Raw genomic sequence first — 10,805 nt, forward strand, 5'->3', positions numbered from 1 at the left:
AACGGTCGAGGCTGTGATTGGCTGACGCCGGGCCGGGCCGGGCAGCGCACGCACGCGCGCGCGCGGGAGGGGGGGGCGGGGCCCGCCGGACGGTTGGAGGCGGACGGTTGGGAGTTGGGCGGTGAAGAGAGCGGCGCGAGGCGGAGAGCGGCCGCGAGGGAAAAGTGAAAGAGAGACGGGACATTTTGCGAAGGCGGCACTTGACGCGCCGGGAGGCCATCGACACCTTCAGATACAGCCTGTCAGCCGGAGGAGGCCGTGGTGGACATTTGTCTCCGACTGGAGGAGGTGGAGAGAGAGAGAGAGGAGCCGACAACCTGTCTTTTTCCCCTTCTCTGTGGCTTTTCCTCAATGGATTACTTGATCGCGGTGCAAAAAAAGCGTCGTCGCCTTGGCGAGGGACTGGTCGGCCGGGAGCCCGTGAGCCACGCTAATAAAGTGAGCGCAGTCGGTCCGCAAACCTCCCACTCCAGCGCAAGCATTGATGTGTGGCTTAAAACACATTTAAATAGAAATAGAAATACATAAATAAATAGACGCCAGGCCGCAACGTCGGGCGATTCTCCCTTTACTTTTCACCGCACACGCCTGTTTTAACTCAGCAGGTATGTCGGAAGCGGGTGGTTAGCCGATTGGGCCGATCGCTAATAATTCCTTCAATAAATAATAATAATAATAAATTGGTCACCTCAGTTCCATCCCCCCCCCCCGACTGTTTTGTGGTGCGCAATTTATCTGCCGCGTTTCCCCCCCCCTCCCCCCCAAAAAAATAATGTGTAATCCTCGAAGGGCTTTTCGAGACGTCCCGAAGATGAGGCACCGCATCCAACGCAAAAAAGGGTTATTCTCGATTACTTGTTATTAAATGGCGCTCGAATGCCAGTCCGGCCCCAAAAGCCCAAAGAAGTGCCAGCGACAGAGAGAAGCCGGAGATGTTTTACCTTCCGCGGGGAAACAGAGAATCGCGGATTTCAGATGCAGGAGAGTTTGGGGCTTCCCCCCCCCCCCCCCCCAAAAAAAAAAATAAAGTTTAAAAGGAAGTTGCTTTACCGGACTGCAATTCCCCCCCCAAAATAATGAAGCGACGAGGCCGACTTTGTAGTCACCCGTTTCGGTATTACAGCTCCAACAGGGAGTGGGGAAAAAGTAGAGTTGTTCTGGTTTGGGCTTCTCCAGATATAAGACCGCTTATTAAGATGTAAGATCACTTATTGTCCCGCCTTGAAAATTGCAATCTTTTGGTCCAGCGATCCCAAACTGTGGTTACCTAATCCTTCAATGATATACAACATGATTGAACTAAAAACAACATGCTGCTTTAGTTTCAAAAGTTGACAGTAAGAGGTTACAGTTTGCAGCGTGTTATCGACAACTTTGCTCTCTGGAAACGAACAACTTCCGTTTCTCCTATTCCCTGTCCACCTTTGCTCATATTTATCCTGTCCTCCTGAAAGTTAATCCCTCTTTTATTCTTCAAGCTAAAGCCCTGTTATTCATGTATCTGCACTCTCTAAAGTTTCGGAAGTTACTGTTATCTGTTATCCAGTGCCTTGAAATCTCTGGTTAAAGGAGTTCTCAGTTGAACCACCTAAATAACAGACAGGATTAACGTCTTGTCTGAAGAAGGGCACCTCTGACAGTGTAGCCCACCCCCAGCATTGCATTGGGAATGCCAGCCTACACTGAGCTCAAGTCCCAATACAGTACCAATGACCCACGAAGGGCAGTTTATTCACATTACATAAAATCTGAAGTAAGATTGCATCCTTGAAGGTCCTCGCGTTGTGTTTTTAATAAGAAATCAGAAATGTTGATTTCAATGGGATGATTTCAAATGTTGATTTCACTTGTTACTATCTGAGGTAACACTCTCACCTTTGAGTCAGAAGGCTATGGAAGCCCCAACTTAGAACTTTGAGCTCTAGACCAGGTTGGGCAACTTGTGGGCCACATTATGCATGAGCAAAATAGTCACAGGCTGCATCGCAGTCTGCAGGGTGGCCTTCCCTGGTCTGATTTATAATAATAATAATAATCCTTGCATTTGATATAGCGCTTTTCACGTCTTCTAGACGTCCCAAAGCGCTTCACAGAGTATACTGTGAACGCGGCAGCCAATTGGATTGAAAATGACCAATTTATTATTGTTTTGGGGTTTTGGAGGGATTATTATTAGGTGTGTGGAGTAAGGAAACTTGCCCAAGGTTTTGCTCTGCCTGGAATTGAATTCAGGTCTCTCACTTGCAAAGCGAGTGCTCTAACCACTGAGCTACAGGACTACAGGATTTAGTGCAGTGCTGGTGGAGCGCTACATTGTCAGTGATGCTGTCCTTCACATGGGACATCCTGTCTGTTGTTGAACATTAAGGATCAGATGGCACTATTAGAAAAGAGAAGTTTTATGACACAAGATTGCTATGTGCAAATTGTCTGCCATGATCAAATGCAAGGATTGTTATTTGTATTCCTCTCCCTTTAGACCTGTGTAGTCTATTCAGTGATAGACCAGTGATTACCAATAAATAATACTAAATATTATAAATAATTACAAATCAAGAATCTAATTTGAATGTATCTGATTGAATACGTTGGTATATCTTCCAGCTGTCATTAATGTCTATTTTTGCATCTATGACCTTGCATACAGGAGGACGCATGACCTACTTAACTGAAAGATAGATTGATATTTCAGGCTGTCCTGCTTTTTTATATATAGCGAGGATTACATTGTATAACTAGTTTCCTAGTTACTACTATACTATAATTTACAAATAGTGTATTTGATATGTGCTATGTTTTTGTACCGTTTTTTCTAAATCCTCTCTGATTGCACCTGAATTGTAGTTGGCTCTGTGGAGAGTCACATAACAACACAGCCATGAAAGATAGTGATGTTCATCAATACCGAATTTATTTTAAAGTGTCATACCAAAATGAAGTAGTTAACTATTTCAGACAATAGAGAATCATTAACATAGTAATACTATAATTCTATATAAAAAGCATCAATTTGTACTACAGGTACAATTTTTACAAAAATATCCCAGAATACTGGTATATTGGAAATACTGTATTTGAAAAAGGGTGTTTTTTAACCAGATAATGGCCATTAAAGTCAAAGATGAAGATTGGTAAAATATTTTCATCTCTTTTTAACATTTTTAAATGTTAAAATAGCCACTGAACAACTTGACAATTAACAGAAATTTCCAAAACTTTAGAGAATGCACCTCCGACAATTCAGCACTCTCCCAGCATTGCATTTCAAGTGTTAGCCTAGATTGTGGGTTCACAGTCCCATTGTAGGGCTTAAAACCACATCCTTCAGACTAAGACATATAGAATACTTGTGGAGCTAGTTTACTGGATTGATACAGTAAACTTGGGCAAGTTTCCTTTCTCCACGTGCCTAATAATAATCCCTCCAAAAAAAAACAATAATAAATTGGTCATTTTCAATCCACGACTGCTGTGCGCAATTGGCTGCCGCTTTTCGCCCACAAATGTACGGTCAGTTCACTTTACAGTCTATTCTGTGAAGCGCTTTGAGACGTTGAGAAGACGTGAAAAGCGCTATATCAAATGCAAGGATTATTATTATTGATACAGTACCCAAAGGTTATACCAAGATCATTAAAACTTCTTGGATTAAGGACTGAATTGACCATTAGCAATTTAGTCAAACAATATTGTTTTTAAAGTAAAAATTGTAATCTTACAATAGCTAGACTCAGTCTTTAATATTCAGTGACAGTGCTGATATTAACCAGTGCAATATTGAAAATTGTTCCATAAAATGAGTTAGTTTTGAATCATTAATGTGCTTTGTGATATAAAGCTTCCCCAAACTGGTTAATATAATTTTAAAAACAGTTAATCAGAATCCTTCAACTTGGAATCAGTTTTCAATTATTACTTAGCAGTACTACTAATCGAGTTAAAAATTATTTTGAGCTCTGAGCCATTTACAGTTTGGGATATGGATGATAATGCATGAAATTAGATTGCACGTTTAATTTTTTTAACATTTGCAAGTACCTAAAAATGAATAATACATAATTGGACTTGCATTTAGAGAGTCTGTCTTTAACCATATCTAAAAGCAAGTCTCAGTAAAGCTTTGTTTTTGTTTACTTTTAAAACATAATATCTTCAATATTTATTGGAAAAATGATACAAAAGCACATTCAATTGGATTAGCTTCCCCTTGTGTCCTGCCCCCATCCCATGCTGCAAGCACCACTCTCTGGCCAAGACATTGCATGTGAGATTGGATGTGATAATGCTAAACTGTGATTATTCAGGAGCAGCAGGCAGAAAGCAGTGAATCTGAAAATGAATAAATCCCATCATCCTGATATATGAAGAAGCTACAGCATGTTCCACCTTAGGTTTTGGTGGCGAGAAGCTTGCACTGTATGCATCCCTGGGTAGATACAACTTATGTACATTTTGGTTGCACAGAATCGGAGGAGCATTTCGCTCAAATTCAGATGAAATGGAAAAGTTTGAAATATACTTTTGCCCCTTTTTATTGAACATTGAAATTTTCTGATCAATGTTGAATAAATGCAGTTGGGTGGCTATGTAAGTGCAAGTTGTTGTAAAACGTATTACTTAATGAAATTTGTTCATGGGAAATCTGTTCTGTTTAAGAGTCCTGTAGCTCAGTGGTTAGAGCACTCGCTTTGCAAGTGAGAGACCTGAGTTCAATTCCAGACAGGTCAGGGCAAAACCTTGGGCAAGTTTCCTTACTCCACACAGAGCCTAATAATAATTCCTCCAAAACAAAACAATAATAAATTGGTCATTTTCAATTCACGACTGTTTGTTGGACATTGCTGTGTGCAATTGGCTGCCGCGTTTGCCCACAAATATACAGTCAATTCACTTTACAGTATATTCTGTGAAGCGCTTTGGGACGTCTAGAAGACGTGAAAAGCACTATATCAATGCAAGCATTATTATTATTATTATTCTTTAACTACTTTTTCCTGCAAAACTGTACAGGAGCAGTACAAGATCTCAGCAGTAAGATACAAGAATATAGTCTTTTTCAGGAATCATTTATGAAAGACTTTGGCTCCCTCTTGTGGTTGCAAAAAAGAATGCAACGCTGTAAGAATTTTGAGTGAATGCTCTCTTGTGGCAGTGTGCAGACTAATTTAGTTCTCTCCAAATTAGGCAGTGTGTGACCATCGTTATACAGTATCAATAAGCAATGCATTTTGTTCGTCAGTCATACAGTTCTGGAAACGTATAACGAAATAACTCAAATAGCAGTCGGCAATTTAATTGAAAATAAAAATCTCACATAAATATTTCTAGTTGATCGTACACCCACGTATTATTTATTTAGATTCTGTTCAAGCTTGTTTTTTGATTGAAAGGTTGCTGAATGCATGGCTCATTTGAAAAGGGGAGTGCATGAAGTGGCTGGGAACGATATTCTTGTACTGGGAGGCTCAGTGTGAAAGTTTCAGGGAGTGAAGATGTTCAACATTAAACATCAGGCAAGGTCTGTTATAATGTGTTGGCTCTGACAAGTCTCTTTACCACGTCTCTCTGAAGATTTCACACTGCAACCACTAATAAGCTCAAGTAAGAAGTGGTTTTGAGCTGTTGTTGACACTATATCTCTTGTTTCATACTTGCGTACTAATTTTTATTTAAGTAGTCTCACTGGCTTCAGACCTGGGGGATTATTTTCCTTTCCCAAATTGAACTGCAAGTAAAAACTCAATCAATTAAGAACATCAACAGGATTAATATGTAGTTGCCAGAGAGAAAGATGTTTCAAAAGAGCCCTTGGTCCAAAACCAACAACATAAAAAGGGATAGGAAAACGTGAAAACACCAAAATAATACTTCTTGTAATACTTAATAATATTCATAAGGACTGACAAATGTAGCTTCTTTTCTCATTGACATTATAATTCCCATCAAATGAGTTATTGTTAGGCTTCATCTTGGTCCATTTTTGGAAATGGGAATTTTTTATAATTTGGCATTGGGCAATATTTGTGCATTTAGCAACCAGCTGAAAAACAAATCAAAGTAATTTGACTTCTAAACTACAGCAATTCAGTGTGGGAAACAGTCTCAGAGCCCAGAAACCTATGTGGTAAAAAAAAATGCAATGTGAGTGAAAAGAGCTTTCGTTTTTATTTCTAAGTACATATGGGTTACATTTGCTTGGTGATAATTTCCCAAAGGGCCTGTTTGCAGTGCCAGTTTTCAAGACATAAGCTTGTGGAACATCCTGTGAATATCCTTGTCAGTAGTAAGAAAAGGTTAGATCCATAAGTGGAGTAACTCGATGCACCTTAACTGGATGGGGAGAGATGCAATTAAACACATTCCTCTATATCCTGATCCTATTTTTAATGCATCAGTTTTCTTGTGTAATCAAACTTTTGGTTTGCCCCCAAAAGAACATTTTGTACTGTGTACAGAAAAGCGTAATTTCACTGAGCAGCACATCTCTACTCAAATCATCACCCTTGTTATTACAGTGGATAAACTGCGTCTAAATTGACCAATTAGTGTCTAATTTTAATATTGTACCTTGGAGCCATTTTTTAAAATGGATTACTAAAGCAATAACTTCGTTTAGCCACAATGTATTCATGACAAAGATACTGTGGGCTATTTGAAGTTACTGCTACAATAAGCTATCTTATTACATGAAATTCTATTTTTTTTAAAAAAGGAGAGGATACTTTAGATTTAACTCTTAAATTCTTTAGATTTAAGAGTTTTTTGTTTAAAAAAATGTGTGAAATGAATTCTATTAATATCTGATCTAACCATCAGTGTCCAGCAATTGCTTTTCTATTTTATTTAATTGAAAATCAGTGAAATTCCAGCCAATAACCAACTTCTGGTAATATGACTAGTCTGAATGTTGTAATTGGCCATTAAATTCATCATCTGGTGTAACATATTGAAGAACATCTTGAAGAACACTAAAAGTAGAACAGTATTTTGTGGGGGGGGGGGGGGGGGTTATTGCTAGCTGTCTTCAGTGGTTATACTCATGACTACAATAATGATTTGTGTAGTCTGAATCATGTTGTATGGTTGTAGTGTTAAACCTGTGGTATTTGGAGCAGGATTGTCAATGCGTATAGTATTTTTAAAAAAAGCTAATTCTGTTACTGAAATATTGCCTATAGTAAGTACAACAACTGTGAGCTTGTTTAAATTTGATTTTGCACAAAGGGTTGGTTATTTGAGCATAGAATGCTTTACCCCCAGCATTTATCTGTTAAAGACAAATGCAAAACAGCATTTGAAAAAAAAATACTTGAAGAAAACTATCAACGGGTATGGATAAACAGCAGGGGAATAAGATTAGTGTGGCTAGCACCAGCACAGACATGAATGGCCGCCTTTTGTGCTGTAACTATTCTATACTCTAGCATTTTCAGGACATTTAACACAGTTTTTGTAAATAGAAACTTCAATATCAATATGTAATTGATGTAATTGTTTTTTGTTGTTTCAGAAGCGGTTTTGCCAAGGATTAGACAGTAGTTTCCCAGCTGAAAATGGCTACTACACAGTCAGCTGAACTGGAGCTCTGTAGATCATCGAAAGCTACAAAACCATGTTCAGTCCGAAGAACTGATGGATGTAATCGTTGCCTTGCCTGAAACAGACAAAATGGTTTGTTGGCCCTGTACTTATTGTTGACATTTAGAAAATGAAATATCTCACCTCTGTCATTTTAGAAAAGTTAAGTTTCTTAGCAAGAAACTCTTTTCATTTTACCACTTAGGCAGCTAATTTTGGGTAAACTCATGTTTAATATCTTATAAGGCTTCAATTTGGCATAAACATGTTAACTAACAACCAGTAAAGCCTTTTTTCCTAGATTATTTTTCTCCCTTTAATTTTATCTCATATAAGCTTCCAAGCACAATGTGTGAAATCCAAAATAAAATCAACAATGTTATTAACCTAATATTGACAACTCTCTACAAATTGATTATTGCAACATTTAATTTCAAAAGGAATATCAAAGCCAGGTACGAGGAGGCACACCGAAACCTTGTCTACGTTGCATGGCAGGTGAATCTGTAAGTACTTTGTTACAGCAATAAAATAATAAATATATACGTACTTATTTGGTAAACTTGGAACAATACTAGCTTCCTTGTCATCACAAATGGTGAACAGAAACTAAGAACAAGTATTTTATGCCATTTTATTTTCATCGAAAAAAGCAAACCTTTTGTTATATCCTGAACTTCTGCAATTAGGTTAAAAAACACTTAGATTTATTTTAAACCATCTCATCCAAACATTTTAACCAGTGTTATTGGGGGGAGATTTTGTGATCATTTGATGTATACCGTTTAATTTAAAATTATTTGTAAAATATGCAAACAGCTCCTTCTGCAGCTTTTGCTTCAAACCATTGAAGGCAAAAATTCGAGTATAAGCAATATTGTTATAAGCATTCAACTTCTGTTCAAGTGTGATTAACTGGAATTAACTTGAAACATGTACTTCAGAGCATATCTGCGGTCTGAATAGTGATTGTATATTTCTTCATGTGGTATTTTAATTGAGCATTAGCCTGTTATTATATTATAAATGGCCAAGTTGTTCCTAAAATGTTATTTTTAAGAAAATAAATTGAATCCCTACCTGTTTCCAAGGAAATAGTGGAAGCTTTACTTGCGTTTATAGAAGCTCATCAAATGCAGACACTGTACCTAAAGATTGGTGGATAATGCAAATAATACAAAATAGTGGGGAAAGTACTCCATATTTGGCAGTGTAGAACTCAAGTTTTAATTTGTATGTGACCATCGGATTAAATGTTCACAGGGAATCCATGGCACACTTGTAAAAGTTTTATTTCAGGATTGTATAGACTTAATATTCAGCTAGGGATATTAACCTGATGAGAGGTGAAGCTATCACATAATGTAATGGGTACATTAATGTGCACTCCCTGCTCATTCTCTCCATAAAAATAGAATGGTGCATATCTTAGGTTTTTTAATTAGGAAGTTGGATCACAAATGTAAAGTCAGAAACTTTAGCTGTTGAATGAAGAGGAAGAAGTCAAAATAGCAAAGGTAGTACAAAGAACTGGCAGATCGGCATAGGCATTTTATATTATTTCAGTGGGGAAAAGGTTTACAATTGAAGCTGATGTATCTTCAAGAGTGTTTCTCAAAGAGCAACATTTAAGTAGCAAATCATTTCTAAATATTATACCCAAGAAAGTCCACAAAATGAAGCATTCTTTAAACTTTTTTTAGACAGGCTTTTTAATTTATGTGCACTTTTAATGTGTACAAAAGTGCTTTCTGCACTTTTATTTGATTTGATTTCAAGCACACAGTAGTACTGTTGAAACAGTATACATCAAGCTATAATGCATATATTTTCTGTTTCAGGGTCATATTAACCATATCATGGCTGGCTAACCGGAAAATTAAGAATGTGGCATACAGACTAATTTTTCATGTTAAATTGAAGATCAGATACTGTAAGTCTTTTTGATGGAAATTTGAAGATGCTGCAAGAGAATACTAAATCGTTTGAATTATGTTAGGTTACTGATTTCAAGAAGCGTAGTCAAGTTTTACCTCATAAAAGCAAATTGGCATTATTGTTTCTCACCTGAACACAATACTAGTCATTGCTGTATTATTGTACTAAATGCAGAGGCATATTGATTCTCTTTTTTAACTATTAGAAGTTCAGAGGTTCTTCAGCCAGACTTTTTCACAGAGTATATTTACAAATGAATTAAAATGTTTGAAGTTTAATGACTTGAATCAAAAATAAATTGAGGTTATTGCTAAAATATTTTATTAGATGACTAATTTGATATTTATTACAATTTTGTAACTGAATTTATTCACTTATTCATTTTTGTTAAAACCAGTATTTCAATTTATCGTATTGGATTTTTACCTGAAAGATAACACAGTGCCTATTAATGTATAATATTACTTTTAATACTAAAACAGTTGATAAGAACTTTTCCAACATTTTTTACAAAGTTAATGTGCTGAAAAATAAACTTAACCATTGTTAATTAACTTGCATATACAGTTTACAGATCATTTCTACTTTTTTAAAAAAAGTCTTGCTTCCCTCCCCCTATTTGCCAATATTAATACATTGTTTGGGCCTGATTCTGAGTTTAGTAACTTGTTCCTGGGCCTTACTAATGCAACTCTGTGACAAATGTAATAAGTATCTAGGAGTTTTGAAAGTCACATCTAGGTTGACACGTGCTATTTTATGAACAAAATAAAGTCTGCTTACTTCCTCCACTCTGCTACTGCCTGTTAGCACAAATCTGCATCATTTCACTTTTTTAGCAGTTCATTTAGCTTACACCTGCATACGTTACTAGCCACAATATTGGGATGTATTTCAAGGTGACATACCTGGCAACAAAATGTCGAATCGAATCAACCCTTTGTGGCAGTCTTTGTTGTCTGACTGGTTCCTGCGCCAGGTGGATCTGCATTACTTCAGGGCATTGCTGATGACAGCCCAGCCAGCTTGGCTCATCAGCAGGTTGGAGGGCAGACTAGTCAACCGGAGCAGGGATTCTTCCCACTCAGCTCCTGTTAACACTGCAAACCAAAGCCCTAATGGGTAGGATGTTCCAAGCTGAATAAGCAGCAGGCAACTTGCCAGACAATGTTTTCAATGGCAAGCAATGTGGTTTTACTAGTTAAACTCCAGGAGTATTCCAACACACGCGGAGGCCCCAATCCTTAGTTCTTGCTAACCTGCACCTAATATTCTCCAGAATTAGGTAA

The 10,805-nt window shown here is 37.5% G+C and overlaps 1 long non-coding RNA gene across 1 annotated transcript; it reads left to right on the forward strand.

Moving 5' to 3' along the window:
- The first annotated feature begins 71 nt into the window (after positions 1-71).
- Positions 72-10,563, forward strand: LOC121849490. Its single transcript, XR_006085243.1, has 4 exons — positions 72-438; positions 7,511-7,671; positions 8,019-8,084; positions 9,420-10,563. It is a non-coding gene; the product is annotated as an uncharacterized LOC121849490 (long non-coding RNA).
- Positions 10,564-10,805: the final 242 nt, after the last annotated feature.

The sequence above is a fragment of the Callorhinchus milii genome, unplaced genomic scaffold, assembly GCF_018977255.1.
Source record: "Callorhinchus milii isolate IMCB2004 unplaced genomic scaffold, IMCB_Cmil_1.0 Scaffold7, whole genome shotgun sequence".
NCBI lineage: Eukaryota > Metazoa > Chordata > Chondrichthyes > Chimaeriformes > Callorhinchidae > Callorhinchus > Callorhinchus milii.